Source organism: Chlorocebus sabaeus, chromosome 10 (genome assembly GCF_047675955.1).
Source record: "Chlorocebus sabaeus isolate Y175 chromosome 10, mChlSab1.0.hap1, whole genome shotgun sequence".
In the NCBI taxonomy this organism is placed as follows: Eukaryota; Metazoa; Chordata; class Mammalia; order Primates; family Cercopithecidae; genus Chlorocebus; species Chlorocebus sabaeus.
The window spans coordinates 40,690,341-40,717,739 of record NC_132913.1 but is presented as its reverse complement, the minus strand read 5'-3'; the positions used below and the strand labels follow the sequence as shown (position 1 = coordinate 40,717,739).

The 27,399-nt window shown below is 36.4% G+C and overlaps 1 pseudogene; it reads left to right on the top strand.

The window, feature by feature from the left end:
• Positions 1 to 388: 388 nt before the first annotated feature.
• LOC103218287 (tubulin alpha chain-like) lies at positions 389 to 27,399 on the top strand (annotated as a pseudogene).

Here is a 27,399-nt window from a genome sequence, read left to right as displayed (position 1 = left end):
ATGCTCAGCCACATATTAGCACATCCAGACTTCAGCATTTCCAATTCATGTTTTTTCTTTGGAGGATAGATCAAATATAGGTTTGTAAAAGCCTAGAAAGGGCCCATTTTGGAAGACTCTAGAAAAGAGACCAGCATTTTAATGCAATTTCAGTATCTCTGAGATGGTAGTACTAATGGGAACAGGGGCAGATAAATTCTAGGCAGAAAAAGGCGGGTGCCTGGAGAAAATCCACCCTCAAGCCAAAAAGCCTGAAATCGTGGCCCAAGTGAGAACTTAAATCTCTGTTTTCCCGCTTGAATGTTGCCTTTTCCTAAACCACCCATGACCCCGCCCTGCCCCCATCATGTGTCTATAAAAATTCCAGACTCAGCTGGTAGATGGAACTATGGCTGGGCGGCAGAGAAGTGGCTTGGCCTCAGAGGGACAGCTTGATGATGAAACTTCGGAGAATTCGGCTGGAGACGCCGGACTTCAGGGGGCGAGTACCTTCCCTTTCAGTCCCCTTCTCAGCTTCCCTTCCTGCTGAGAGCCATTTTAATTGGCAATACAATGCTCCGCATTAACCATCATTCAATTCACTTGTGCTACCTCATTTTTTCTGGACACCAGGCAAGAGCTCGGGAGCCACAAATGCAGACACAAAAGGCCACCACACTGGCCCTTTGCCCTCGCTGCTGGAGGGCAACTACCTCACGTGAAAAGGCAAAGAGTTCACTGAACTGTTAACACTTCAGCCGTCCGCGGACAGCAGAGCTAAACGAGCACCGTAACCCGCCCTCTGGGCCTTCAGGAGTCGTGCGTACCCCTGCCTAGATACTGCTGCGGGCCTGCGCGGAGTTCACTCCTGCCGGCACTAAAGCATCCGTCTGGCTCCTGTACCCGCTCGCCTATGTGCTCCCTCCCACGAGGGGTGGAAGGCAGTGGGTCCGAGCGAATGGAGTTTGACCCTGCCGGTACCTAAGCGGCCAGCCGGTTCCAGCACTCATTCACTCCAGTTTCCGCGCTCATTCGCTCCTGTGCGCGCTTCAGCGAGGAGTTGAGATCGGTGGGCTGAGTCAACGAGGCACCCCTGGGGCAAGTCCCACAAAGCGGTCAGGGAAATATCCTACTTCAGTACTTCCCAGCTACCTTCTTATCTTATTCATCCTATTAAAGGATTTTACTCCTATACTTGTGTTCCTTGAGTTTAAATTTTATCCCGTGTTTCTTAGGCCTGAGAAGTTATCATAATATAAAGAAGTTCACTGGAATTATAAAAATAGATTTTTAAAGAACTGAATAAGAAAAAATGCAAGCATCACCTAAAACAAAGAAAAGAAACAGAAAATCCTTCTTCCTCACCCAAACCTTCCTTCCTATCCTCAATGTAAACACTTACTCACTTTCAGGTTATATTCTTCCCCCACTCAAAAAAAATCAGGTTTACTCAAATATACATGTATATACATTATAAGTTATAAATGGAACCATACTATACACCTCTTTCTGCAGAACTTTACATGTAAAAATACATATCAATATTTTAATGTCTGCAAGTATTATGTTGTATGGAATATTATCCATGAATGATTTATATAACTAATCCTCTATTGTTACACTATTACAAAGAATGTCGGTGTGTGTACACTAATGTGTGCCTGCACATACACACACATACATACATTCATAGGTCTTGACATACTTTTCATTCAAGACATGTTGAAAACCTGAACCAAGTAGCAGTGGAGAGGAGATATGGAAGGTATATAAAACTGAACATATGGGGGACCAAGAATGTCTAGGACAATTCCCAGGTTTCTTTCTTTCTTGGACAAATGCAATGTGTAATGTAATGTAATGTAATGTAATGTAATGTAATGTGAATGTATTGTAGGATCACATTCACTGAACTAAGGAATGCTGGAGTAGAAACTGGTTTTCATCGGGGAAATAATGACTTCAGTTTTTTACAGGTTGTTTCAGTTGTCCAAGGAGCATCCAAAAAGAGCTTTCTAGTAAGTAATTAGATACAACTGCCTGAAATTCAAAGAACAGGTCTCAGCTGCCAAGTTTATTCTGCAGCAGGCTGTGAAAATGGACAGTCTCAGAGTTTACTAGCAGGTCTAGAAATTACATAAAGTAGGATCTGGATGAGTTGGTAAGGAAGCTAAAGTTAAGACTATAAGACTATAGTTCTTTATATATGTACATAATTTCAACTTTCATTTTAGATTCAAGTTACCTGGGTATATTTTGTGATGCTGAGATTTGGGGTACAATTGATCTTGTCACCCAAGTACTGAGAATAGTACTGAATAGTTACGGTTTCAGGACTTGCCCTTCTCCATCCTTCCCTACTAGACCCCTCTAATAGTGTCTATTGTTGCCAGCTTTATAATCATGAGTATCCATTGTTTAGCTCCCGCTTATAAGTGAGAACATGAGGTATTTTTTATTATTATTTCTGCATCAACTTGCTTAGGATAATGGTCTCCAGCTGCATTCATGTTGCTGCAAAGGATGTGATTTCATTCTTATTTATGGATGCATAGTATTCCATGTTGTATATGTACTACATTTTCTTCATCCAATCCACTGTTGATGGGCACCTACTTTGATTCTATGACTTTGTTATCATGAATAGTGCTGTGATGAACATATGAGCGCATGTGTCTTTTTGGTAGAATAATTTATTTTATTTTGGCTATATGCCCAGTAATGGGATTGCTAGGTTGAATAGCAGTCCTGTTGTAAGTTATTTATGAAATCTCCAAACTGCTCTCCACAGTGGCTGAACTAATTTACATTCCCTCCAACAGTGTAAAACTATTCTCTTTTCTCTGCAGCCTTGCCAGCATCTGCTGTTGTTTGACTTTTTAATAATAGCAATTTCTGACTGGTGTGAGATGGTAACTCACTGTGGTTTTGATCTGCATTACTCTGAAGATTAGCGATGTTGAGCATTTTTTAATGTTTGTTGGCTGCTCATATGTCTTCTTTTGATAAATGTCTGTTCATACCTTTTGCCAGTTTTTAATGGGGTTATATATTTCTTATTGTTCAATTGTTTAAGTTCCTTATGGATTCCAGATATTTGGCTTCTATGGAATGCACAGTTTGCAAATATTTTCTCCCATTCTGTGGGTTGTCTGCTTACTCTGTTGATAGTTTCTTTTGGTGTGCAGAAGCTCTTTAGGTTAATTAGATTCCACTTGTCAATCTTTGTTTTTGTAGCAACTGCTTTGGAGGACTTACTCATAAATTCCTTCCGAAGGCCAACATCTAGAATTGTGTTTCCTAGTTTTTTTTTTTGAGGGGGGTATTCTTATAGCTTGATGTCTTACATTTAAATCTTTAATCCATCTTGAGTTAATTTTTGAATATAGTGAAAGGTAGTGGTCCAGTTTCATTGTTCTGCATATGGCTAGCCAGCTATTCCAGCACCATTTATTGAATAGGGTGTCATTTTCCCACTTATTAATTTTGATGGCTATAGATCAGATGGCTGTAGCTGTGCGACTTTGTATCAGGGTTCTCTATTCTGTGCCATTTATCTGTATGACTGTTTTTGTGCCAGTATCATACAATTTTGGTTATAGCCTTATAACATAGTTTGAAGTCAGGTATGTAATGCCTCCAGCTTTGTTCTTTTTGCTTAGGATTGCTTTGCTTATTCTGGGTCTTTTCTGGTTTCATATAAATTTTAGGATAGTTTTTTTCTGGTTCTGTGAAAAATGATGTTGGTTGCTTAATAGGAATAGCTTGAATCTGTAGATTTCTTGGGGCAGTATGAACATCTAACAGTATTGATTCTTGCAATCCATGGGCATGGAATGTTTTTTCCATTTGTTTGTGTCATCTAGGATTTCTAAGACTATCATTCTATTATGATTTAAATGATAATACTAGATAGAAGGAAACTACTTTTGTATTGAAATGCTGTATAATAATAATTAATTTCACTGCTGTATAATATTTTCACTTAACACTAAATTCATATCCTTTGATACTCATATTCTTTTTTTTTTTTTTTTTTTTTTTGAGATGGAGTCTCACTCTGTCACCTAGGCTGGAGTGCAGTGGCACAATCTTGGCTCACTGCAACCCCCACCTCGCCGGTTCAAGTGATTCTTCCGCATCAGCCTCCTGAATAGCTGGGACTTCAGGCGCCTGCCACCACGCCCGGCTAATTTTTGTATTTTTAGTAGAGATGGAGTTTGATACTTATATTCTTTTATTTTTAAATTAAGAAAAGATCATACTTTTAATCCTGCAATTTGTGATTTGGTCAGAAAATCACATACAAATTTCAGGAAAATGAGCATATTCTTATGCCATATGTTTTGCTGTTTGGGCCACAGCATCAGTTGGAAGGAAGCTCTCTAAGCAGGCAAAAAGAGCATCAAGTGCTGAAAGTGTAAACACTAAGTTATAAAATTCTCATGAAAACTTGTTAACCAAAACCAAACCAACGTCAGTTACAGAAGCTGTACAAGCAATGCTGGCTGTTTAGGAAGTTGTCCTGCAGATTCTAACCTAAATGAAAGAGAATCCACATTTTTGTTTCGTCAGGAAGCCAGGGCTTCCAAAACCAGCCTTGAAGGTAAATGAATCTTCCAGTGAGTCCCAGGAATCCCCCATCTAGCTGCTTCATGAGCCTGCCAATCAAAAGCAAGTCACCTGTGTCTGCACCTATCTGTCGCCTGGGGCTAGAACTCTAATTGCAGTGAGAAGGGAAAGCAGCAGTCATTCTGACACTGCCTGGGGACACTATTTCCCATTTCTTTCACAGTAAATTTACAGTATCGAAAATGAAATTTCCTCCCAAGTTCAGTTTTAGTTCAGAACAAAAACATACAGTACACTTGAATTACTGTAGAACGCTAGTTTTAGTGGAGCACATCAGAGCACATTATCTGGATGTGATATTTAACTCTCTTTCTATACTGCATACACCTGGGCAAATTTCTTTTGCTAAAATGGAGCAGAAAGAGTTTAATGCAATTTACTAGTCTCCAGCAGCCTCATGCACTTGGGGGAGAGCAGCATTATTTGATAATGATGGGGCGATGAAGGCACTCGTAATTTGGGAATTTCTTACCAAGTTTGAGAAGAGAAAAATTCTGTACATTTACAAATTATAATAGAGTTAAGCTAAGAAGGTCTTTGTGACAATAAATGGTGTTACATATGGGTTGGAAGAGGTTACTGGGACCAGGTTAAAGCTAATGCCTGTATTGGGTGAGAAAAGAATCTTATTTACTAGATTAAAATGTATAAAGGAACACACAATTTACTAACGAATGCTGATAATTTTAGGTCACAATGTATTTTCTGAGGTTATAAATTAGATTATTTTTATAGTTCCAATTAAATTATTGGTATATTATACTTATTTAATTAAAATACTTTTTGATGGAGGCTGAAAATATACAGCAATTGGGAGGAAAGCACATCATGGCTCCCTGGGGTGTTTGATAAATATCAAAGTATGACAATGAATCATTTACATAACATGCTTTATTTGTATTTACAGTTGAACTCTATAGAAAGTCTTCTCTGTGAGACATTAGATAGGTCCTAACTAAAATGTATCATGTTTACTTTCATCCCTCTTTTGAAACATGCTATGGAAAACTGAAGGTCCTATGGAAAGAAATCAAAATAAAGATAATATTTGCACAAGTTTCCAAGTGAAAGCCCATCAAAGTTTCTTTTGGTCAATTGCAACTGGCTACTATTACATAAGAGGGACGTTTTAATGGCCTGATAAGTGTGCTACTGTATTACAAGGTCAGCTTCACTCCATTATAAAATGCTTTGGAAGACTGAACTGATATGTGTTCATTGGAATATAATAGACATCTGCAATCAAATTCTATCCAGAGAATTTTCTGGGCACAATTCAAAGTGTGAACCAAAAAAAAAAAAAATCAAACCTAGGGGTATAGAACTCAATTATCTGTGGGAATCAGAACTCATCATCCAATACATCATCTAAAGAACCATTAAAGATTTTACTGAAGCAATCAGTGACAAAATCAGTGTCTGAGTTCATGATTTCTCTGAGTCTCCTAGTGTTAAATTTAATCATGGATCATTTTGCTTCAATCATTTTTTTTCATTCAAACTGAAAAATATTTATAACAAAACCTAAGCTGTTGAGTAAGATAGGGGAGGAAAAAAGAAACATGAGTGAAAATAAAAAGTGAATGCAGCAACATACAATATACTGGAAGAAACTTTTAATGTGCAGTTTTGCTGTTTAAATGCATTATGAGTTATGAGAATAAAAGAGGAAGACTTTAGTAGAAAAGGATGGTAAAATAGGTTTCACATTACTAATTTGACAAGTCAGAGTGGTTACACGAACTCTCCAACAATTATTACCTGAAAAATTCATTCTAAACCCTGAAAGATTAAGCCTTGTTAAAATGCCTCTGTAGCAGTCAAGTCTATCCAAGAAAGCTGAAACCATACTCTGATTTTTTCAACCAGACAGATTTACTATAGAAAACTCTTTTCCAGGTTATATGGTTTGAATATATTCCCTCCAAAATTCTGGCACTGAAACTCGGTCAATGTGATGTTATTAAGAGGTATGGCCTTTAAGAGGTGATTAGGTCATAAGGGCTTCTCCCTTCGTGAATGGAATTCTGACCCCTATAAAAAAGATCTTGCAAGTAACATTTATCCCACTTACCCTTCTACCTTCTGTCATGTGGGGACACAGTGTTTCTCCTCTCTGGAGGATGTAGCAACAAGGCACCATTTGAAACCACAGAGCAGCCCTTACAAGACAACTGAATCAGCTGCCACCTTGATCTTGGACTTCCAGCCTCCAGAACTGTGAGAAAATAAATTTATCTTCTTTATAAATTACCCAGTCTCAGGTATTTTTGTTATAGCAACACAAAACAGACTAAGACAATAGATAATGCAATTGTTGAGAAACAAACAGAGGTGAGTAGTGCAAATACAGATTGCCAACAGCAAGAAGCCATTACCATCTCTAGGGCAGGAGGGACAATGGAAGGGAGCGCTTTCCACTGTATGAGAGCCAGAGTCATGGTGGAAACATCTTGGTCAGAAGTGGGATCTCAGGGTGCATGGCTTCTTTTAGGGACTGGAGTTATGAAAGAGAAGCACGTGCAGAGACAACACAGGATGCAGAAGGAAATGGTGAGAAGTAAGCAGACCTCCCCCTCCTCTTGTCCTCAAACTGTTGGCCACCGCCTTCCAGTATTTGGCTTGGGCTTCCATAACAAAATACGATAGACTGGGTAACTTAAAAAGCACAGAAATATTTTCTTACGGTTCTAGGGGTTAGAGTCCAAGATCAAGTTTCTGGCCAATTCAGTTTTTGGTGAGGGCTCTCTTCCTGGCTTGTAGACAGCCACCTTCTCCATATGTCCTCACATGGTCTTTCCTTGGTACATGCATGGGAGAGAGAGAGACAGAGAGATAGAAAGATACACAAAGAGAAAAAGGGAGACAGGGAGAGAGAGACAGAGAGAGACGGAAAGACAAAGTGCACACATGCGCTCTCTGGTGTCTCTTACGAGGATATTAATCCTATTGGATCAGGGTCCCACCCTTATTACCTCATTTAACTGTTGGGGTCCGTGTGTTTCCTAAACAAAGGAATGAACACACAAGACAACACAAGACAAGACAAACATGGCGGCCGCCTCGCATGGCGCGCTCTGCTTTATTTTATACAGTCGTTTGTGGAATGTTGCCAAGTCACAAGACACATTGTTGTTTTTCTGACCTTTCCCTGACTTTCTGGATTTTCAAGATGTTTACACATAAACAAGCCCCCAATGCCCTGTTTTGTTTGCAAGAGCAGGACTTAACGGGAACGCCCTGCTTCATTGCAAGAGCAGGACTTATCAGGAACGCTCTGCTTCGTTTCCAAGAGCAGGACTTACCGGGAACCTTTGCTAGCAGGTAGTTCTCTACATTTAACCTTAATTACTTCCTAGGAGGTCCCATCTCCAAATACAGTTACATTTAGGGTCAGAGCTTCAACATATGAGTTTAAGGGGACACAGATACTCAGTCCATGGCACTGCCTTTGACTGAACCTACTGTGATGCCTTTGGCTGAGTCCCTGAGATAGCAAGGGGTCCTGAAAAGTATCCTGAGATGCAGAAAAGGGACAGAGGTAGAATAGGTTAACTTGCACATTCTCTCATGGCATTCTTTTAATCTGATTTTCAATGGAACCAGGAGAAAAAAAAAAAAAAAAGAATTGAGTAAACTTAATATAACTTGGTGAAATGTGGTTCTTAATTACCATCATGGCAAATCCATATATGCTGGCATATTTGATAGTTGTGATCAAATGCTAGGCTACAGAAAATGTCTAATTTATCACCAGAAATATCTCCTCCTATATCAGAAGATTTATCATAACTGGAGCATTATTTAAATTTTGTTCCTAGACAACAAAGATTTGTCTGTTTGAGGAGAAAAAAATAAACTGTTAGAGGAATAGAATGAAAATAGGATTCTATTCTAATAAACTAGGAAACACATAAAAATAGGTTGCCTTCAAGGTTTCTTTATTAATCCGCCATTCAACCCACTCACATTGTGGGCAGTGTTGATAAATACAGAAAAGCAACATGCTTCACTACATACAACCAAAAAATAAAGACAGTATATTATTATCGTCTGAACAAAGGATAAGCCTTTTATCCACATCAGTACCCTAAATCTGAGACATCATATACAATCCAAACATAGATGCACAAACCTCGTTTACAGTTAAAATTCTGGCTTTGCAAACATTCGTAAGGGAAATGGTAATTGCTCTGCAGGCCAATTGAGACTTTTTTAGATTAAACTCAATAGATACTTTCAGGTAACAAAAGAGGAAATGCATATGGGTAATTAAAATCACCAAAAATCAATCCACATGAAAAATACAATGGCCCTTTAAGTGGGGTGTCCTAGGACGCAGTGCCTTGCTATTTAAAATTTGATCACAATGAGTGATCCAAGACCTCATAATATATATCAAGAGCCTTTAAAAGTCCATTTTTTATCAATTTAAAAATGAAAAAGTCAGGAAAAGTTTTACATAAAGCTGTTAAGTCATTATTTATAATATTACAAATTGGAAACAATCTAACATGTTTGACAGTAAGAGAATGCTTGAATAAGCTGTGAAACAGAGCTAGAATTAGCTATTATATAACCAATGAAACTATAATTATGAAGAGAATGTATTATATGGTAAGGCACACTCATAGGGTACTATCAAAGTAATACTACAGGAAAGACAGGAGAAAGATGTAGCAAATGTTAACGGGCTGTAAATGTTATAAATAATCGTGGTTATCTTGCAGTTTTAGGATTATGGGTATATTTTTCCCCTTTCTTCTTTTCTTTGTAGTGCGTATTTTCCACATTGAACATGAGGAAAAAAAACAAGCCATATAAAATAATCAGTGCTCCTATCTGACACCTTGCATCTTGTTGTTTGGTGTCTCTCAGTCCTGCTTTGGTCTAGCAGTTTTGGAGGCCAGAGCTCTGAGAGCTTACCTACGGATTTGGCCAGCTGCCCACTGCTCCCCAGTGCTATCCTAGCCTCTTCACCTACATTTACAATTATTATATTTGTTGAGAACTTGTTATGTGCCAAGCATCAGGTTAGGTGCCATAATAAACTTAGAGATGTATGCCATTTTACCTTTACACTTGCAATTAGGTTTATATTTATTAGGGAGACAAGACTTACTTGAAATAAAAATCAGGAAATAAAATAGCACTTAATCTGAAGCCAAGATATTCTATAGACCAGTGGCTTTTAAACCTTTCAATGTAAAGAATACATTTTACATTGCAATCCATACATCATGGTGTGTGCCTTCCTAGATTACTTAATTTATCTCTATATTTCCCCAGTATAAAATAAAGATGGCTAGTTCTACCTTTTAAGAAAATTTATAGAATTAAATCAGGCAAAATAAGTTGTGCCTGATATGTAGGAAGTACTTACTATATACTTCCTTTGTTCAAAGCTTGGTGGACTACGTTGACTCCTGAATCTTAATGATTTATTTCACCTGGTTCCAAATTCCACAAGGTTATTGACCAAAACTAATGTCTGCCTCTCATCCTAAAATCTCCAACCTGGCTTATTTCTACTTTCACCTAACTCCTACCCCTAAATCTATAATCTTCTACTCTCAATAGTCCAGAGTAACAGAATTTAGCAAGTTTGAGAAGTGAGTCAGACTCTAATTCTTTTTTAATATAGACCATGCTATGTAATGTAAAATTTATATATAGAGATGTCTGTTTGTAGTGATAGTGTTTTTATTTTTTTAAAGTAATAAATATAAACAACATATAAAGGAATAAAGCAAAAAAGAAAAAAAAAAACAAAAATCATTGTCTCTCCACCACCTAATCTTCTCAATCCCACTCCTTAACAGTAATTTCAAAACAATGTTAAAAGATAGTGATGAGAATGGGCATCCTGACATTTTTTCCTGACTTTAATGTATATGCTCATTATTCACTCTCAAGTATAATGCTGATTTGGGAGTAAGAAATGCATAAGGAGAAATACCCCTGAATCTCAATGATTGATATATATGAGAAAATAGAAATTATTTTTAAGTGAATTTGTACAGTAAAAAATCATTATAGACCAGGCATGTTGGCTCACACTTGTAGTCCCAGCACTTTGGAGATGCCAAGGCAGGCAGATTGTTTGAGCTCAGGAGTTTGAGACCAGCCTGAGCAACATAGCAAAACCCTGTCTCTACTAAAAACACAAAAAGTTAGCCAGGAATTCTGGCGTGCACCTCTAGTCTCAGCTCCCTAGAGGCTACCCAGCCAGGGTAGCTGCAGTAGTTTTTTTTTTTCATACCCCAGTGGTACCTGGAACTGCAGCGAGACAGAACCATTCACTCCCCTGGAAAGGGGACTGAAGCCAGGGAGCCAAGTGGTCTAGCTCAGCGGATCCCATCCCCAAGGAGCCCAGCAAGCTAAGATCCACTGGCTTGAAATTCTTGCTGCAAGCACAGCAGTCTGAAGTCAACCAGGGACCCTCGAGCTTGGTAGGGGGAGGGCCGTCCACCATTACTGAGGCTTGAGTAGGCGGTTTTCCCCTAATAGTGTAAACAAAGCAACCCGGGAAGTTGGAACTGGGCTGAGTCCTCTGCAGCTCAGCAAAGCTGCTGCAGCCAGACTGCCTCTCTAGATTCCTCCTCTCTGGGCAAGGCATCTCTGAAAGAAAGGCAGCAGCCCGGGTCAGGGGCTTATAGATAAAACTCCCATCTCCTTGGGACAGAGCACCTGGGGGAAGGGCCAGCTGTAGGCGCAGCTTCAGCAGACTTGAATGTTTGAAATTGAGGCAGTAACTTACCAACCAAGAAAAGTCCAGGACCAGATGGATTCACAGCCGAATTCTACCAGAGGTACAAAGAGAAGCTGGTACCATTCCTTCTGACACTATTCCAAACAATAGAAAAAGAGGGACTCCTCCCTAACTCATTTTATGAGGCCAGCATCACCCTAATCCTAAAACCTGGCAGAGACACAACAAAAAAATAAAATTTCAGGCCAATATCCCTCATGTACATCAATGCAAAAATCCTCAATAAAACACTGGCAAACCAAATCCGGCAGCACATCAAAAAGCTTATCCAGCATGATCAAGTTGGCTTCATCCCTGGGATGCAAGGCTGGCTCAATATACACAAATCAATAAACGTAATCCATCACCTAAATAAAACCAATGACAAAAACCAAATGATTATCTCAAAAGATGCAGAAAAGGCCTTCAATAAAATTCAACTCCCCATCATGCTAAAAACTCTCAATAAACTAGGTATTAATGGAACGTATCTCAAAATAATAAGAGCAATTTATGACAAACCCACAGCCAATATCATACTGAATGGGCAAAAGCTGGAAGCATTCCCTTTGAAAACTGGCACAAGACAAGATGCCTTCTCTCACCACTCCTATTCAACATAGTATTGGAAGTTCTGGCCAGGGCAATCAGGCAAGAGAAAGAAATAAAGGGTATTCAAATAGGAAGAGAGGAAGTCAAACTGTCTCTGTTTGCAGATGACATGACTGTATATTTAGGAAACCCCATCATCTCAGCCCCAAATCTCCTTAAGCTGATAAGCAAATTCAGCAAAGTCTCAGGATACAAAATCAACATGCAAAAATCACAAGCATTCCTATATACCAATAATAGACAAAGAGCCAAGTCGTGAGTGAAATCCCATTTACAATTGCTACAAAGATAATAAAATACCTAGGAATACAACTTACAAGGGATGTGAAGTACCTCTTCAAGGAGAACTACAAACCACTGCTCAAGGAAATAAGAGAGGACACAAACAAATGGAAAAATATTCCATGCTCATGAACAGGAAGAATCATTATGGTGAAAATGGCCATACTGCCCAAAGTAATTTGTGGATTCAATGTTATCCCCATCAAGCTACCATTGACTTTCCTCACAGAATTAGAAAACACTATTTTAAATTTCATATGGAGCCAAATAATAGTGCATATAGCCAAGACAATCATGAGTAAAAAGAACAAAACTGGAGGCATCATGCTACCCTACTTCAAACTATACTACAAGGCAACAGTAACCAAAACAGCATGGTACTGGTACCAAAACAGATATATAGACCAATGGAACAAAATAGAGGCCTCAGTATTAATGCCACACATATACAACCATCTGTTCTTTGACAAACCTGACACAAACAAGCAATGGGGAGAGGATTCCCTATTTAATAAATTGCATTGGAAAAACTGGCTAGCCATATGCAGAAATCTGAAACTGGACCCCTTCCTTACACCTTATACAAAAATTAATTCAAGATAGATTAAAGACTTCAATGTAAGACCTAAAACCATAAAAACCCTAGAAGAAAAGCTAAGCAATACCATTCCAGACATGGCCATGGGCAAAGACTTCATGACTAAAACACCAAAAGCAATGGCAACAGAAGCCAAAATTGACAAATGGGATCTAATTAAACTAAAGTGCTTCTGCACAGCAAAAGAAACTATCATCAGAGTGAACAGGCAACCCACAGAATGGGAAAATGTTTTGCATTCTATTCATCTGACAAAGGGCTAATATCCAGAATCTACAAAGAACTTAAACAAATTTACAAGAAAAAAACAACCCCTTCAAAAAGTGGGCAAAGGATATGAACAGTCACTTCTCAAAAGAAAACATTTATGTGGCCAACAAACAAGAATAAAACTCATTGTCACTGGTCATTAGAGAAATGCAAATCAAAACCACAATGAGATACCATCTCACTCCAGTTAGAATGGCAATCATTACACAGCAGGAAACACAGATGCTGATGAGGCTGTGGAGAAATAGGAATGCTTTTACAGTGTTGGTGGGAGTATAAATTAGTTCAACCTCTATGGAAGTTAAACCAGTGCGGCGATTTCTCAAGGATCTGGAACCAGAAATATCATTTGACCCAGCAATCCCATTACTCGGTATATATCCAAAGGATTAGAATTCCTTCTACTATAAAGACACATGCACACATATGTTTATTGCAGCACTGTTCACAATAGCAAAGACTTGGGACCAACCCAAATGCCCATCAATGATAGACTGGATAAAAGAAATGTAGCACATATACACAATGGAATACTATGCACCAATAAAAAAGAATGAGTTCATGTCCTTTGCAGGAACATGGATGAAGCTGAAAATCATCATTCTTAGCAAACTAACACAGGAACTGAAAACCAAACACTGCATGTTCTCACTCATAAGTGGGAGTTGAACAATGAGAACACATGGACACAGGGAGGGAAACATTACCCACTGTGGCCTGTTGGTGGTAGCGGACTAGGGGAGGGATAGCATTAGGAGAAATACCTATGTAGATGAGCATTAGGAGAAATACCTATGTAGATGACGGATTGACGGGTTCAGTAAACCACCATGACATGTTTATACTATGTAACAAACCTGAACATTCTGCACATGTATCCCAGAACTTAAAGTATTTTTTAAAAAGTATAAGTAACTATCTGATAAGGCCATTATTTCTAATTTTTTCAAATATATGTTCAGATTTAACCATATTAAAATCTTCTCTTTTGAGGGTAGAAAGTTGTTGAAGTACACACAGAGTTGATTCAATTTTTTAATTTAAAAAATGAAGAAAAGTCCTGCTCTGATAAACTCTAACTTCTCTGGTATTTGCTAAGGATTTTTTTGCAAAGAATATGTTGATCTTGTGATAAAAAAAAATTATTATTAAAATCTGAAACTTAGAAGTTATGTGGAATAGTTAATATTTATTTGAAAAAACAAGCATTAATAGAGAAAGAGAAAAGAAAACAAAGTTAACGTGTACATTATTCTATAAGAATAATGACATCAGACTAAGAGAAGGATTGCCAAAGCCTAATTTGGTGTGGAAAATTAATTATCAAAGGTATTGCATATAATTGTCTACTAAATTATACTTGACATTAAATCAAGGGGAAATAAAAACACCTTAAATCATCCCATTGCCACTTCATGTGAACTATGAAAGAATGTAGTAGATCAGAACCTTCTAAGACCACAATTTCTTATTTTTTAAATGAGGGTAGCAAGACTGAATCCTGTTTCAAGTTTTCCTTTGAAATCAATGATGATACTTTTTATTTTTGCAATTTCCTGTCTTCTTAGAATAAACAGTGAGTCTTTTCCTTTACTCTCACACAAAATTGCTCTAATTATTTCAATATTCTCTTACAGTTAGGCTTTACCCCCAACCTTGTACTACTAAAGATAATATAGAGGAGAGTCTCCAAATGCTTGGCATGTCTGTGTGTGTGCCTGTGTTTGTGTGCACGCACATGAGTGTAGGTTATGTGTGTTTAGCTCCCAAGAAGAAGAAGAAAAAAAAGACATTGCAAAAAATTAGGTAGATCATTAAATCAAGTGGGATTTTATGAAACTATTTTATAAATCATTCTGTTTGATGGACATTTATTATCTTTAAGAGGATAAGTTTAATCTAGGTAGTTATTTTCTGTCTTATTTTTAAATCATAATGTTATGATTCAATCATGAATAAAACAAGTAAAATGAATCATTGCACTGATTGCAATGCCCCCCAATTCCCCCACCCCCTCAAAAAAAAAACTGCAAAGGGTTTCTGTCAGAAAAATGGTCCAGAGAAAAAGGTGACAACTAGATGAGGTGGATGATAAGCAGCACTGGGGGTGGGGGATAGGGCAGAAGCTCCTGCCAAGCAATATGTGAAACTTGAAACCCAGGTGTGTATTAATCTGAATCACTTGTCAACTTGTAGGGTCACTGACCTCAAAGAAATGAATTTATTTCCTGGTCAAGTACTTTCTGAATAGGTGCTCACACTTTAATCAATTTTCAGGCCCTCACTAAAGTCCAGATTAATTTGTGCAGCTCGAAAGTTAATTAAACCCCTTTTTCCAACAAAACGGATTCATTTCAAACCATTTGATTCCTACTTATGACCATTTCTTAAAAATGATTTTCAAAAAAATCCACCGGTGGTAATAGCAACGGAGGATCCCGGGGAGCCCTGTAGTTGTTCACCATCTTTGGAATACTATCCTGTGGCATTTAGATAGGAGTGCTAACAATTTTCAACGACACACAAGTGTACGATTGACCTCTGTAAGAATCCACTCTAGAAAGCAAGGTTGTTGATTTTATGGAAATGGAAAAATCACAAATTCCTTCTCCTTTTTTTTTTTCCATTCACAGTTGTCTTAATATTTCCCAAACCAAACACTAAAAAAGAAACAAAAGAAATAATTAATTATTTAAAGATGTTATACAAGAAGAAAAAGTAGTTTGAAGTCTAAGTGTTCCTGGAGGTTTAAAATGTTCTTGCATATTTTTAAAGCTTCCTAGGAGCTATTACAGCTGCAGTGCTTGAGGGAGAAATAAATGAAGTATGAATATGTGGTTCAATATAATGTGATTGTCTTCTGGCTGTAAATCCAACTGTCTTCACTGATTGTTGAGAAAGCAATAGTGTTATACATGTAACTGGTTACTTTTTATAGCCATTCTGTTTGAAATATATTAGATGTTTAAAAGAAATAGTTGATCCCTTTCAGAAAGATCTGAAAAAGGCAAACCCTCTCCATCATTTGGCAGATGCAGAAAGCTGGAGAATGGCCTCCAATCCCGTGCTAATTGTCTGTCCAGTGGAGCTCTGCTGTAAGGCAAAATGAGGGGCTAGAAGCCTAGAAAGGGAGCAGGAGGATGGCCGGCACTTGCTGTGTCTTTTGTAATCAGTTGAACACGGTCTCAAGAACCAAGGCAAGACTACTGCTAACTTCTTTGCTGTTTTTGTGCAATTGTAATTTAAATCAAGTCAAGTGTACACCTAGGTAAGGTTCTGTCCCTGCTCTCATCTGAAAAGCCACTATTGACAAGCTCAGTTTGAGGATGGTCATTTATTAGCTGAAAGACATCTACACATGGCATGCCTCATGATCACCTCTATCACATTGAGCTTCAAAGCCAAAATAATGGTGAGCTCAGCAGAAAAAATCTGGAAAGATGCTCAAGACCTAAGACAAAAAGAAAGGGCAAAATTAGGTTATTAACTTAAACTAGGCAACCATAAACCTTGTCCTAGTAAAATAGAATATATCCAATTATGTCAACCTTTTTTTTTTTTTTTTTTTTTTTGACAGAGTCTCACTCTGTTGCCCAGGCTGGAGTGCAGTGGCAAAATCTCAGCTCACTGAAACCTCTGCCTCCCAGGTTCAAGTGATTCTTCTGCCTCAGCCTCTAGAATAGCTGGGATTACAGGCATGTGCCACTATGCCTGGCTAATTTTTGTATTATTAGTAGAGAAGGGGTTTCACCATGTTGGCCAGGCTGATCTTGAACTCCTAACCTTGTGATCCGCCCACTTCAGCCTCCCAAAGTGCTGGGATTACAGGCATGAGCCACCACATCTGGCTATGTCAACTTTTAAATCTCATCCCTCCTTATAATCCTAAATAGTTTAAACCCTATACAGAAATACAAGAGCTGGTGAGGATTTCAATTTAAGTAGTTTATTTCATTTATAAAATTTTAAATGAGTAGCTCAAGCAGGGGTCTTATATCAAAATAACATAACTATCCTCAGGTGAGTTCTCTATACCCAGGATCTAAGCAGTTTATTGACATATTCAAATATATGAAGTAACTGTCATAGGAGAGCATCTGAGATCAATGGATACTTAAAGACTCAAGAGATCTGAGATCCCCCTGAAATTATAAGCTAGACTTAGTCTCTCTGTCTCCCTCTCTCTCTCTATCTCTCTCTCTCTCCCTGCCCCCACCTACCTATCTACCTACCTATCTATTAATACCTATCATTTGCATTTCAGGGGACAGGAAGCCATTAGTATTAATGAGAATCTCAAAAGAATACACTACATGTAAATACAATCACTTTATAAATCACATATGTAAAGGGTCACTTGTCACAAAACTAAAAGAAATATCTAATTATGCTACAACAGCAGATAGTATCATAAAAACTCACAACCTATAACATTTTAGCAAACTTTCACTAATTTATGTTTCCCCCACAGAAAAACACAAATTAAAATTGGCTATTTATTTTGAAAATTATGCCTCCAGTTGTTTCTTGGAAGTCATGTGCTCTAGGGTTCAAAGTATGTACAAATCTTCTCAAACCTCAATAGTCCATGTTGCTATCACTGTATATAATTACACATTTAGTAAGTCCAATCTAAAACTCTCATCACTTACAGTTGAGGCAAGGAATCTCATACTGTGAAACATAATGATTCACATACTTCCCATGATTGTAGTTCCCACTTGCAGTCTAAATGCATACAAAGTAATCCCTGTAAAATGTATTATAAATACAACATATTCTTATGTCTATTAGTGACTCACTCTCCTGGTGAGGATAAAATTTACATTTTTGATGACTTAAAAATAATATAAATATTAAGTGCTTATTGCCCTTTTTATATTTAAAATCTTGGTCAAACATTTTGTCAAAAATAGATGATGGTGAGGGCAAAATTAAGGAGTATATGTAAAAACATTTGGATGAAGAAGGCAAATGGATAATATTTCATAAATGCTAGATGTCATTATTTTAGCAATATAAGGTAAATACATTTTATACTTCAAAATACCAGCAGAGGGTAAATTTTGAAAATTAATTATTTTTATTTTGAAGTCTGACATTAATTTTGCTCTGGAATTTTTAATTAATGCTGCTGCTTTATCTCTGGAAGATGTTTGAGATTGTAGAACAACACTGCCAAGATGATATAACTATCTCTACCAAGAAGGTAAAATTAACCATGCTCTATTAAAAATTATTTTTCTGATTATTTAGCACAATTTCACACATGGCAGTCATTTTTTTGTCAAATGAACTCCCAACTCATAAACACAAAAATTCTTTAAAGTTAATTACACATATGTTTAATAATAGACAAAAATCATATTAAAAGCTATTCAATTCACTAAGTTCACAGTAAATCACAGAAACTGTTTGTATGGCATACCAACAAATAAGATGGGAGCTTCAGGACATTTAAAGGAAGTAGATATGCTCTGGATTTCCTAAAATGAACATTATGCCAACAAATATTTTGACTGAGTCGTCTTCAATATGTTTCCACAAGGAAACTATGTAGTACTGATTTAAACCTTTTGTCAGATTGAAATCCTTATAATAATAATAATAAAATCCTTAAAGACTCAAGAGATCTGAGATCCCCCTGAAATTACAAGCTAGACTTAGTCTCTCTCTCTCCCTCTCTCTCTCTCTCTCTCTCCCCCTCTCTCTCCCCTCCCTCTGCTACCTACCTACCTACCTATCTATTAATACCTATGATTTGCAGGTATTTTTTACCTTTTTACCCTTTTAATTGGTGATACATGGATGCCAGGAGGTATTGCATGAAAGAGAGAGAGAGAGAAAAAAAGAAAGACATAATATATATGGACAATTAATGGAGTAAGAAAGGGCTTACTAGAATTTAAAAAGAAATGCACATAAACCAGGGTAGGAAGAAGAGGGTATTTGGTGACTGCACAAGAATGTTGCCTACTTCAATAGGGCCTAGTTTCTTAAAACCCAGGCAGTGTTCTTTCAGAGTAAAGGAGATGCATACTATTTCTCTACTTATGAAGAAGATTCAACCCAGAAACTCCATTTGATCACCATCCCCTCTATATTAAACTTTGTATTTCCCCTTTACAAACGTAATTTCCCACTTCCCCAGACCCACTAAGGTTTTTTTCCTTACTAGGATCAATTGTCAACTGATGGCTACTATCTTCATTAGCCTCATGGCTATGCTGGAAAACCTCACCTGGACCCTGTTTGTTTCTTACACGAATCAATTCCTTTCTCTAGTAATTATCTCCAATTCAATTTTTTGTCCACTACTGGAATTTTATAAGGAGCACTTTATAATATAGTATTTTAAAAACAGCATATGATATAGTTTGGATGTTGGTTCCCTTCAAATCTCATGTTAAAATGTGATCCCCAGTGTTGAAGGTGGGGCCTGATGGGAAGAAAGCTTTTGTGACATGGTAGCAGATCCCTTGTGAATGGCTTGGTGCCCTCCCTGCAGTAATGAGTAGAATGAGTTCCCAAGATACCTGGTTGTTGAAAGCATGTGGCACTCCCCCCGCCAACTCCTTGCTTTCTCTCTCTTGCCATGTGACACACTTGCTCCCCCTTTGACTTCTGTGATGAGTAAAAACTTCCTAGGCCTCACCAGAAGCCAAGCAGATGCTAGTGCCATGCTAGTACAGCCTGCAGAACTGTGAGCCAAATAAACCTCAGCTATTCCTTTATAGAAAGAAATGCAAATGGACTAACATAGCATTCATCCTAGAAATACAGCGATCTTGTCCACTGCACATTCATGATACCTGGTTTCAGTGGGGCCCTCTTTGGAAGCAGCATTGCTTTTGATCATCCTTGACTCTGTATTGAATGTATGTCTTACTTTTTGATAATTCCAAAAATCATCTTTAATTAGAAAGCAAGGAAAAATAATGAAGAGCAAAAACAAAAAGTATAAACAAGCTTATTTATTCACTTAACAATATTAAACACCATTCCTACATGTTCTAGTTGCAATGGCTTTTCAATAACAATAACATCAGAAAAATTCCTGTCTTCCTAAAATAATTTTCTAGCTGGGAAAGGAAATAAAAAACTATTTGATATGTGAGGCTATGATAAAAACCTCACATATTAGAGAAAAAGAAAGCAAGATATGAAGGCTAGAAGTAGGAAGTGCTGATTGAGTATGTTAAACCATATGAATGTGCTGGTGTATAAATTAAAAAATAGTCTAATACCTTTAACTTCATATGATGCAAACAATATGTCAAATAGAGTCTTTTAAAAAATTTTTAAGTTCCAAACATCTCGAACTTTTACCTGTCTTTTCCTTTGTATATTTGTCGGTGAATACATGCCTATCTTTTTTCCCAAGGCTAATGTCTAACTCAACCTCCCCCATCTTTCTTTGATCTTGTCTTCTTAGCTAAATCTTTATTAATTTTTCCCCTTCCTTCTATTGTCAGTTTCCCTAGCCCATTTAATGTGCTTTTCTAAAAGTTTCATCTTAAAATTTTTCTTACATCCTAAACTTCTACAGCTCAAACTCCGATAGATTTTCTCAACACTCCAACCCATTGTGTGGCCTCTTATCTTCTGGAATTAACATTCTTAGTGAAGGGTAATCTTCATTACTCTTGCTGTCATTTAGCCTTATTTTTCAACTTTTCCTATATATGTTCCTGGTCATCCTGATTACACTGTAGCTTCCATGATAGCAACGCAAGAGTCATTTATTATTTAATAAATGGGACCTAATTAGTCATTCATTGGATAGGTACTCAAAAAAAAGACAAACACATTTCCAAATGAATTCAAATTTAAAATGTTTTCCTGGTGTTCTAGGAAAATACATTTTAATTTTTATTTATCCTAGTAGTCTGCTGCTTGAGACACCTTTAAATTGCTCAAAAATGGGCAATACTCCAATGTTTGGTTATCAACAGAAAAGTCAAAAATGTGTATGAAAACAAGAATTTCCAAAAAAATTTATTTTTACTGATTTATTCAAAGCGTTTGCTATCTTGAAACATAAAAATACTTTCACAATATCTTCACAATGTAGCCTACTATAAACATTTCAAAGGCACGCACTGAGACAATAAGAGCACTAACTGCTCTGAATTGTCCAATTCTATACTTATGATCAAAAAGAGTTTTGTTTCAATCTCATAAGATGAAACAGGCTTACCTCAAGTTGTGCATGCCAACAAAACAGATAAAACATCTAAGAAGGAAACAAAATGTACACCAGATTTGGATTTTCTGGAAAAAGTTTAGCAATAAACACAATTTTGAAGATTGTAGCACAGAGTATATACACATGAATGTGATGTAAATAAAATGACTACCACTGCAGTTTCTTTTGATGATAGCTCTCTTCTTGAGACTGTAAAGAAGAAGAAAGACTTACAAGACTAGTTTAATCTGTAGTACTGGATTTCCTACACATTAAGCTTCTGGACCCAGGATAGCTTTTCCTGAAAGCTCTCCACATTACCTTAGTACAAAGCCTGTATCTGCACTTGGTAGTAATCATTTAGCAAAATAAAGATATGTGCAAATTAGTGCCCTCTGCTTGATGGAAATCCTGTGCCCTATGGTCTTGTTCTTTAGATATCTCAGCTTTATGTGTTTTCAAGACACGTAAAGGAGGCTATGAAATTGAGCAAGTACCAATTTTAAAAACAATGATCTAAAACTCTCAATCTCCAATGCTGATTAATGGCAACAAAGACTAGATGGAGCTAATAAGAGGTGGCTGTGTTTATAAAGCTTTCCATTTTAATAGAGTAATGTAATGGCCAAATTATTTTCACTCTCACTATCAATATTAAATCATAAATTCAGCTAATATAGAATTAGATCTTGTATGACCTAATAAACAAAATTGGTGAAATCCAAGAAAATTTAGGGCATCAAGATGAGCTTAGAGTTTTTTTAATGTTTTTTAGATTTTTGCTGTAACACCATGACAAATTGGAATAATTACTGCTGAAGGAAAATGAGATAGTAAAGCAGAATGAGTCCAGAAGAAAAAGTTAATCTCATATTACTAAACTCAAATGGAATGTAATATGAGAAATATTGATTATAATTGTTCATTATGCCTTTGTAACATTTTAAATAATGAAAAATTTTAGACCATGGCATAGGGCAGTATTTATCAGGCATAATAGACTTTATTTTCAAGAATAACTATTTACTTTTTACACGTGGAGCATTACTAAAAACTTACACAGAGATGGTATCTGTGCTTCATATCATTTTCTCATAGACCTAATATATGATTTCAGATACATGTTTCTCTATCTAAGTAGGAGGGAAGGAAATGGGAGAACAAGATTTTGTAAGTAAAAATTTTAATATTTATTTCTCTAAAAATCATACATTTATCAGTTTCTTGTGTATTGAATTTATTTCTTCCTAAATGCAGTATATCAGTGACACCAAATCCAAATGCATTTCACACATTCACTGAAACCAAATAATTTGGTTTTCATATGTAGTTTTCAGTGATCCTATAGAACCTGAATGTTAAAGCAGTCACAATACTTCATGTATTCTTGTTATAATTTTTAATAACAAAATATTGCAAGGAATAACTGAAAATTATAGGTCCTAGTGATGCCTAGGAGATATTAATATTTTTCTATATTTGGCTCAATTTACTCTATTTAAAAAAAAATCTACAAATAAGACAAAAGCCCTTCCTGCTCCCACCTCTTCTTTCCCACTCACACCTCATAAACACAATTCTTTAGTTTATGTTTCCATTCACCTATGTTGTTTTTGTACTTTTAGTATACGTAGATATATCTACTGCAATATACAATATTATTTTCATGTAGAAAATTTTACATAAATGGTATCAAATGTTAAGTATTTTAATGTCATTTTGCTTTAGTCAGCATTGTGTTTTTTTGAGAATTATACCTGTTGATGTAGGTAGATATAATTCATTCATTTTTATATTTTTCAGTTTTGTCTGATATCTTTTCCAGTGAATAAACAATGGTTTGTTATCCATCCCCTTACTTAGGTTGTTTCAACTATTAGGCTATTTCCGTGTGTTTGCTTTTACAAACAGTGCTGAAATTAGCACACCTTTCTATGTTTTCTTGTGCACATATGCAGGAGTTTACGAAAGACTTCTGGAAATGCAGCTACAAGTTTTAATATGTATGACAAATTCTTTCAAACTACTCTACCAAATTTCTATTCAAATATCTCTACCAATTTATGCTACCACAGTCAATAGGAGACCTGGTTTCCCAACACTTGGATTTATCAGACATTATTTTTGCCAATCTGATGGATATAAAATGTTATTTTATTGTAGTTTTAGTTTGTGTATCCTTAATGGAATATAACATTCTTTCAATGTTAATATGCAGTTTATGGTCTCTTCTATCAATTATCTTTTGCTAAACATTTTCAATAACTAACTTCTCTTTTTCTTGATTGGAAGAAATTATTTGTATATTCCATACACTAATGAATTTTGGTTTTCTGAACCGAAAATATCTTGTCTATATCCAGATTGATTTTTCATCCTTTTCAGGGTAATTTGCTTAAGAAATACAGGAACAGCAAAATTTTTAAAATACTTTTTTTCTCCTAAATATCTTCTAGTTTTGCTTTTCATTTCATACCTCTAATGCAATTAGAAAAATGTGTGTTTTATATAAAGTAGGGATATATTTGATCTTAGTTATTTCTGTATGTATAGCCAATTACCCCAGAACCATTTACTGAACAGATTGAGCCAAGTATATGTGGTCCTACCCATGTGTATGTGGGCAGAACCCTTGACCTGTTCAGTAAATGGATTTTTCTATCTATTACTTTTTCAGTTAAACTTTTATTTACTATAGTTTTGTAATATATTTTGAATAGACCATTATCATTTTTGTTTCTTGAAAAGTCTCAACGATTTAAGCACTTTACAGTCTAATATAAATTTTAAGATGTTTATCATGCTCCATAAAAATGATAAAATATTGGGGTTTTTTGAAATTATAGATAAATAGGAGGAATAACTCATATATTTGTTACAGTAAGTCTTATTTATAAGTAATATATCTCTACATTTAATTAGGTCTTTTATAACTTTCAACAAAGGTTTATGACTTTCTCATTAAAGTCTTGCCTCTGTGAAGTTACATCTATTTCTAGTGCTCTCGTTGCTTCTGTGCTTGCTATGTTTTGAAATTATATTTTTAATTGTTTGCTGTTTGTATATATGAATCTCTTTAATTTTTAAATAACCATTCTCTGTAACTTCTCTTGGACTTTCATATATGTAATCATAATCTTTACAAATGATGACAGTTTCATATTTTTCTAACCCTTGCAAATTTATTTTGCAGACCTTTTTCATTTAGCAGGCACTCCAATACAATGATGAATAGAAGAAGGCATTGGGGCCTTGTTCTCAATTTAAAGGCATGTTTTTAATATTTTATGATAAGGTATCTCGGTTAATATGGGTAATATTTGGTAGCTAACTTTTTATCATATTAAATAGGGTCTCTTACTCCTATTTGTTAAGAGTTTATATTATAAAGGAGTCCTGAGTTTATTGAATGATTTTACTGCATGTATTGAAATAATCATGTGTTTTAAAAACTGTTAATTTGTTATTGTGATAAATTACACTAATACATGTTTTAACACTGTTATGCTTGCATTCTTAAGAAAAAATTCATCATTCTTTGTCATGATTTCAATGTGCATGTTTTTCTTTGTTATATTTGGTAATGTTTAAGCTATTATTTTTATATCCATTTTTATAAAAGACAATGGTCTGAAATTTTCTTTCATTAACATCCCTGACAGATTTTATCAAAGTATAGTTTACGAAAATATAAAATTGTTGAGGAGCTGTCTTACTTTTTCTTTTTCTTTAGAACAGTGTGAATAAAATAGATACTATCAAACCCTTGTTTACTGAAATTGTCTTGTAAATATATTTAGATTACATGTTTTTGCCTGTTTCAGTCATTGTTGGTTTGGCTTTGTTATTGTCATTTTTGTTGTTGTGTTTTCCACCAACACTTAAATTGTTGACTACTGATTTAATTGCATTTATTTTAATAGGATTACTGAGACTTTTATTTATTCTTGAATCTATTCCATAAAGTGTATTATTTTCTAAAAAATGTATTTTCAAAATAATTGGCAAAGTGTTATTTTGTGATTGTGTGGTCCAGTTTTCATTAAAGTTTCTCTCTCATTAATCTGCTAGTGATTTGTCTATTGTATTAGTTTATTGTAAAGAATTAACTTTGAGCACTTTTTACTCTATTGTTTCTATATTTTTTATTGTGATAAGAACACGTAGCCTACGATTTACTCTTATGACAAATTTTTAAGTGTACAATTCAGTATTGTTAAGTACAACTGTACAGCAGCCCTCTAGAAGTTATTCATCTTTTGTAAATAAACCATGTACCCCTTGAACAGAATGTCTCCATTTCCGCTTCCCTCCAGCCCCTGATGGGGTTAGCTATTGGTTATTTTCCATTTAAAAATCTTCCATTCTCATCTTTATTTTTTTCCTTCTTTCTACTTTCTTTGGATGACTTCATTACTCTTTTTCTACCTGTGTAAACTGGAAGTTGTGCTGATTTTTGGTTTTTCTTCTTTCCTAATAGACACAATTAAGGCTTTTGCCTTATAATTGTGGTTTTAGCCAAATTCTACACATTTTACATTATCATTCATATAGAACTATTTTCTAATTTCCATTATCATTTCTTCTTAAAGTGTTTCATGAGTTATTTATGCCCTTTTTTAAAACAATTTCCAAATACAATGTGTTACCTACTTGACTCTTAACATGTCAGGGATGGTAACAGAGACCCGGTGTCTTCTGACTTTTGCTTTTCTAACCTGTAGCCACTAAGTGTGAGTGCATCTTCATCCACCTTGGTGAGGCTGGTGTCCAGACTGGCAATGCCTGCTGGGAGCTCTACTACCTGGAACACAGCATCCAGCTCAATAGCCCAATGCCAAGTGACAAGACCACTGGGTAAGGAGATGATTGATTCTACACCTTTTCAGTGGGCAAGGAAGTTTGTGTCCAGGGCAGTGTTTATAAACCTGGAACCCATAGTCATCGATGAAGTTTGCACTGGCACCTACCACCAGCTCTTCCACCCTGAGCAGCTCATCACAGACAAGGAAGATGCTGCCAATAACTACGCCTGTGGAGATCACGACATTGGCAAGATTATTGGTCTTGTCTTGGATCAAAGTCGCAAGCTGGTTCACCAGTGCACATGTCTTCAGGGCTTCTTGGTTTTCTACAGCTTTGGTGGAGAAACTGGTTCTAGGTTCACTTCTCTCTGTTGATTATGCCACAAAGTCTAAACTGAAGTTCTCCATTTGCCCAGCCCTGCAGGTTTCCACAGCTGCAGTTGAGCTCTACAACTCCATTCCACCACCAGCACCACCCTGCAGCACTTCGATTGTGCCTTCATGGTAGACAATGAGGCCATCTATGGCATCTGTTGTAGAAACCCCAATATTGAGCACCCAAACTACCCTAATCTTAACTGCTTTCTTAGCCAGATTGTGTCCTCCATCACTGCTTCTCTCAGATTTTATGGAGTCTGACAGAATTCCAGACTGACCTGGTAACCTCTTCCTGCATCCTCTTCTCTTTGGTCACATATGTCCTGTCATCTCTGCTGGGTAAGACTACCATGCATAGCAGAGGTCACCAGTGCTTATTTTGAGCCAGGCAACCAGGCTGTGAAATGAGCCAGGCAACCAGATTGTGAATCACTATGGTAAATACATGGTTTACTCCCTATTACACTGTGGTAATGTGGTTCCCAAATATGTCAATACTTACTGCTGTTCCACTAACAAGACCAAATGCAACACCCAGTTTGAGGATTGGTGTTTCACTGGCCTCAAAGTTGGCATTAATTGCCAGCTTCCCACTGTGGTACCTGCTGGAAATCTGGCCAACATAAAGAGAGCTGCGTGCATGCTGAGCAACACCATAGCCATTGCTGAGGCCTGGGTTTGCCTACACCACAAGTTTGACTTGAATTATGCCAACTGTTCCTTTGTTCACTGGGAAGTGGGTGAGGGGATGGGAGAAGAAGCATTTTCTGAGGGCTGTGAGGACACGGCTGCCATTGAAAAGGATTGTGAGGAGGTTGGTGTGGATTCTGTTGAAGAAAAAGAAGAGGAACACTAATTTTCCATTCCTTTCAGCCTTGCAGCATGTCATACTTCCAGAATTTCA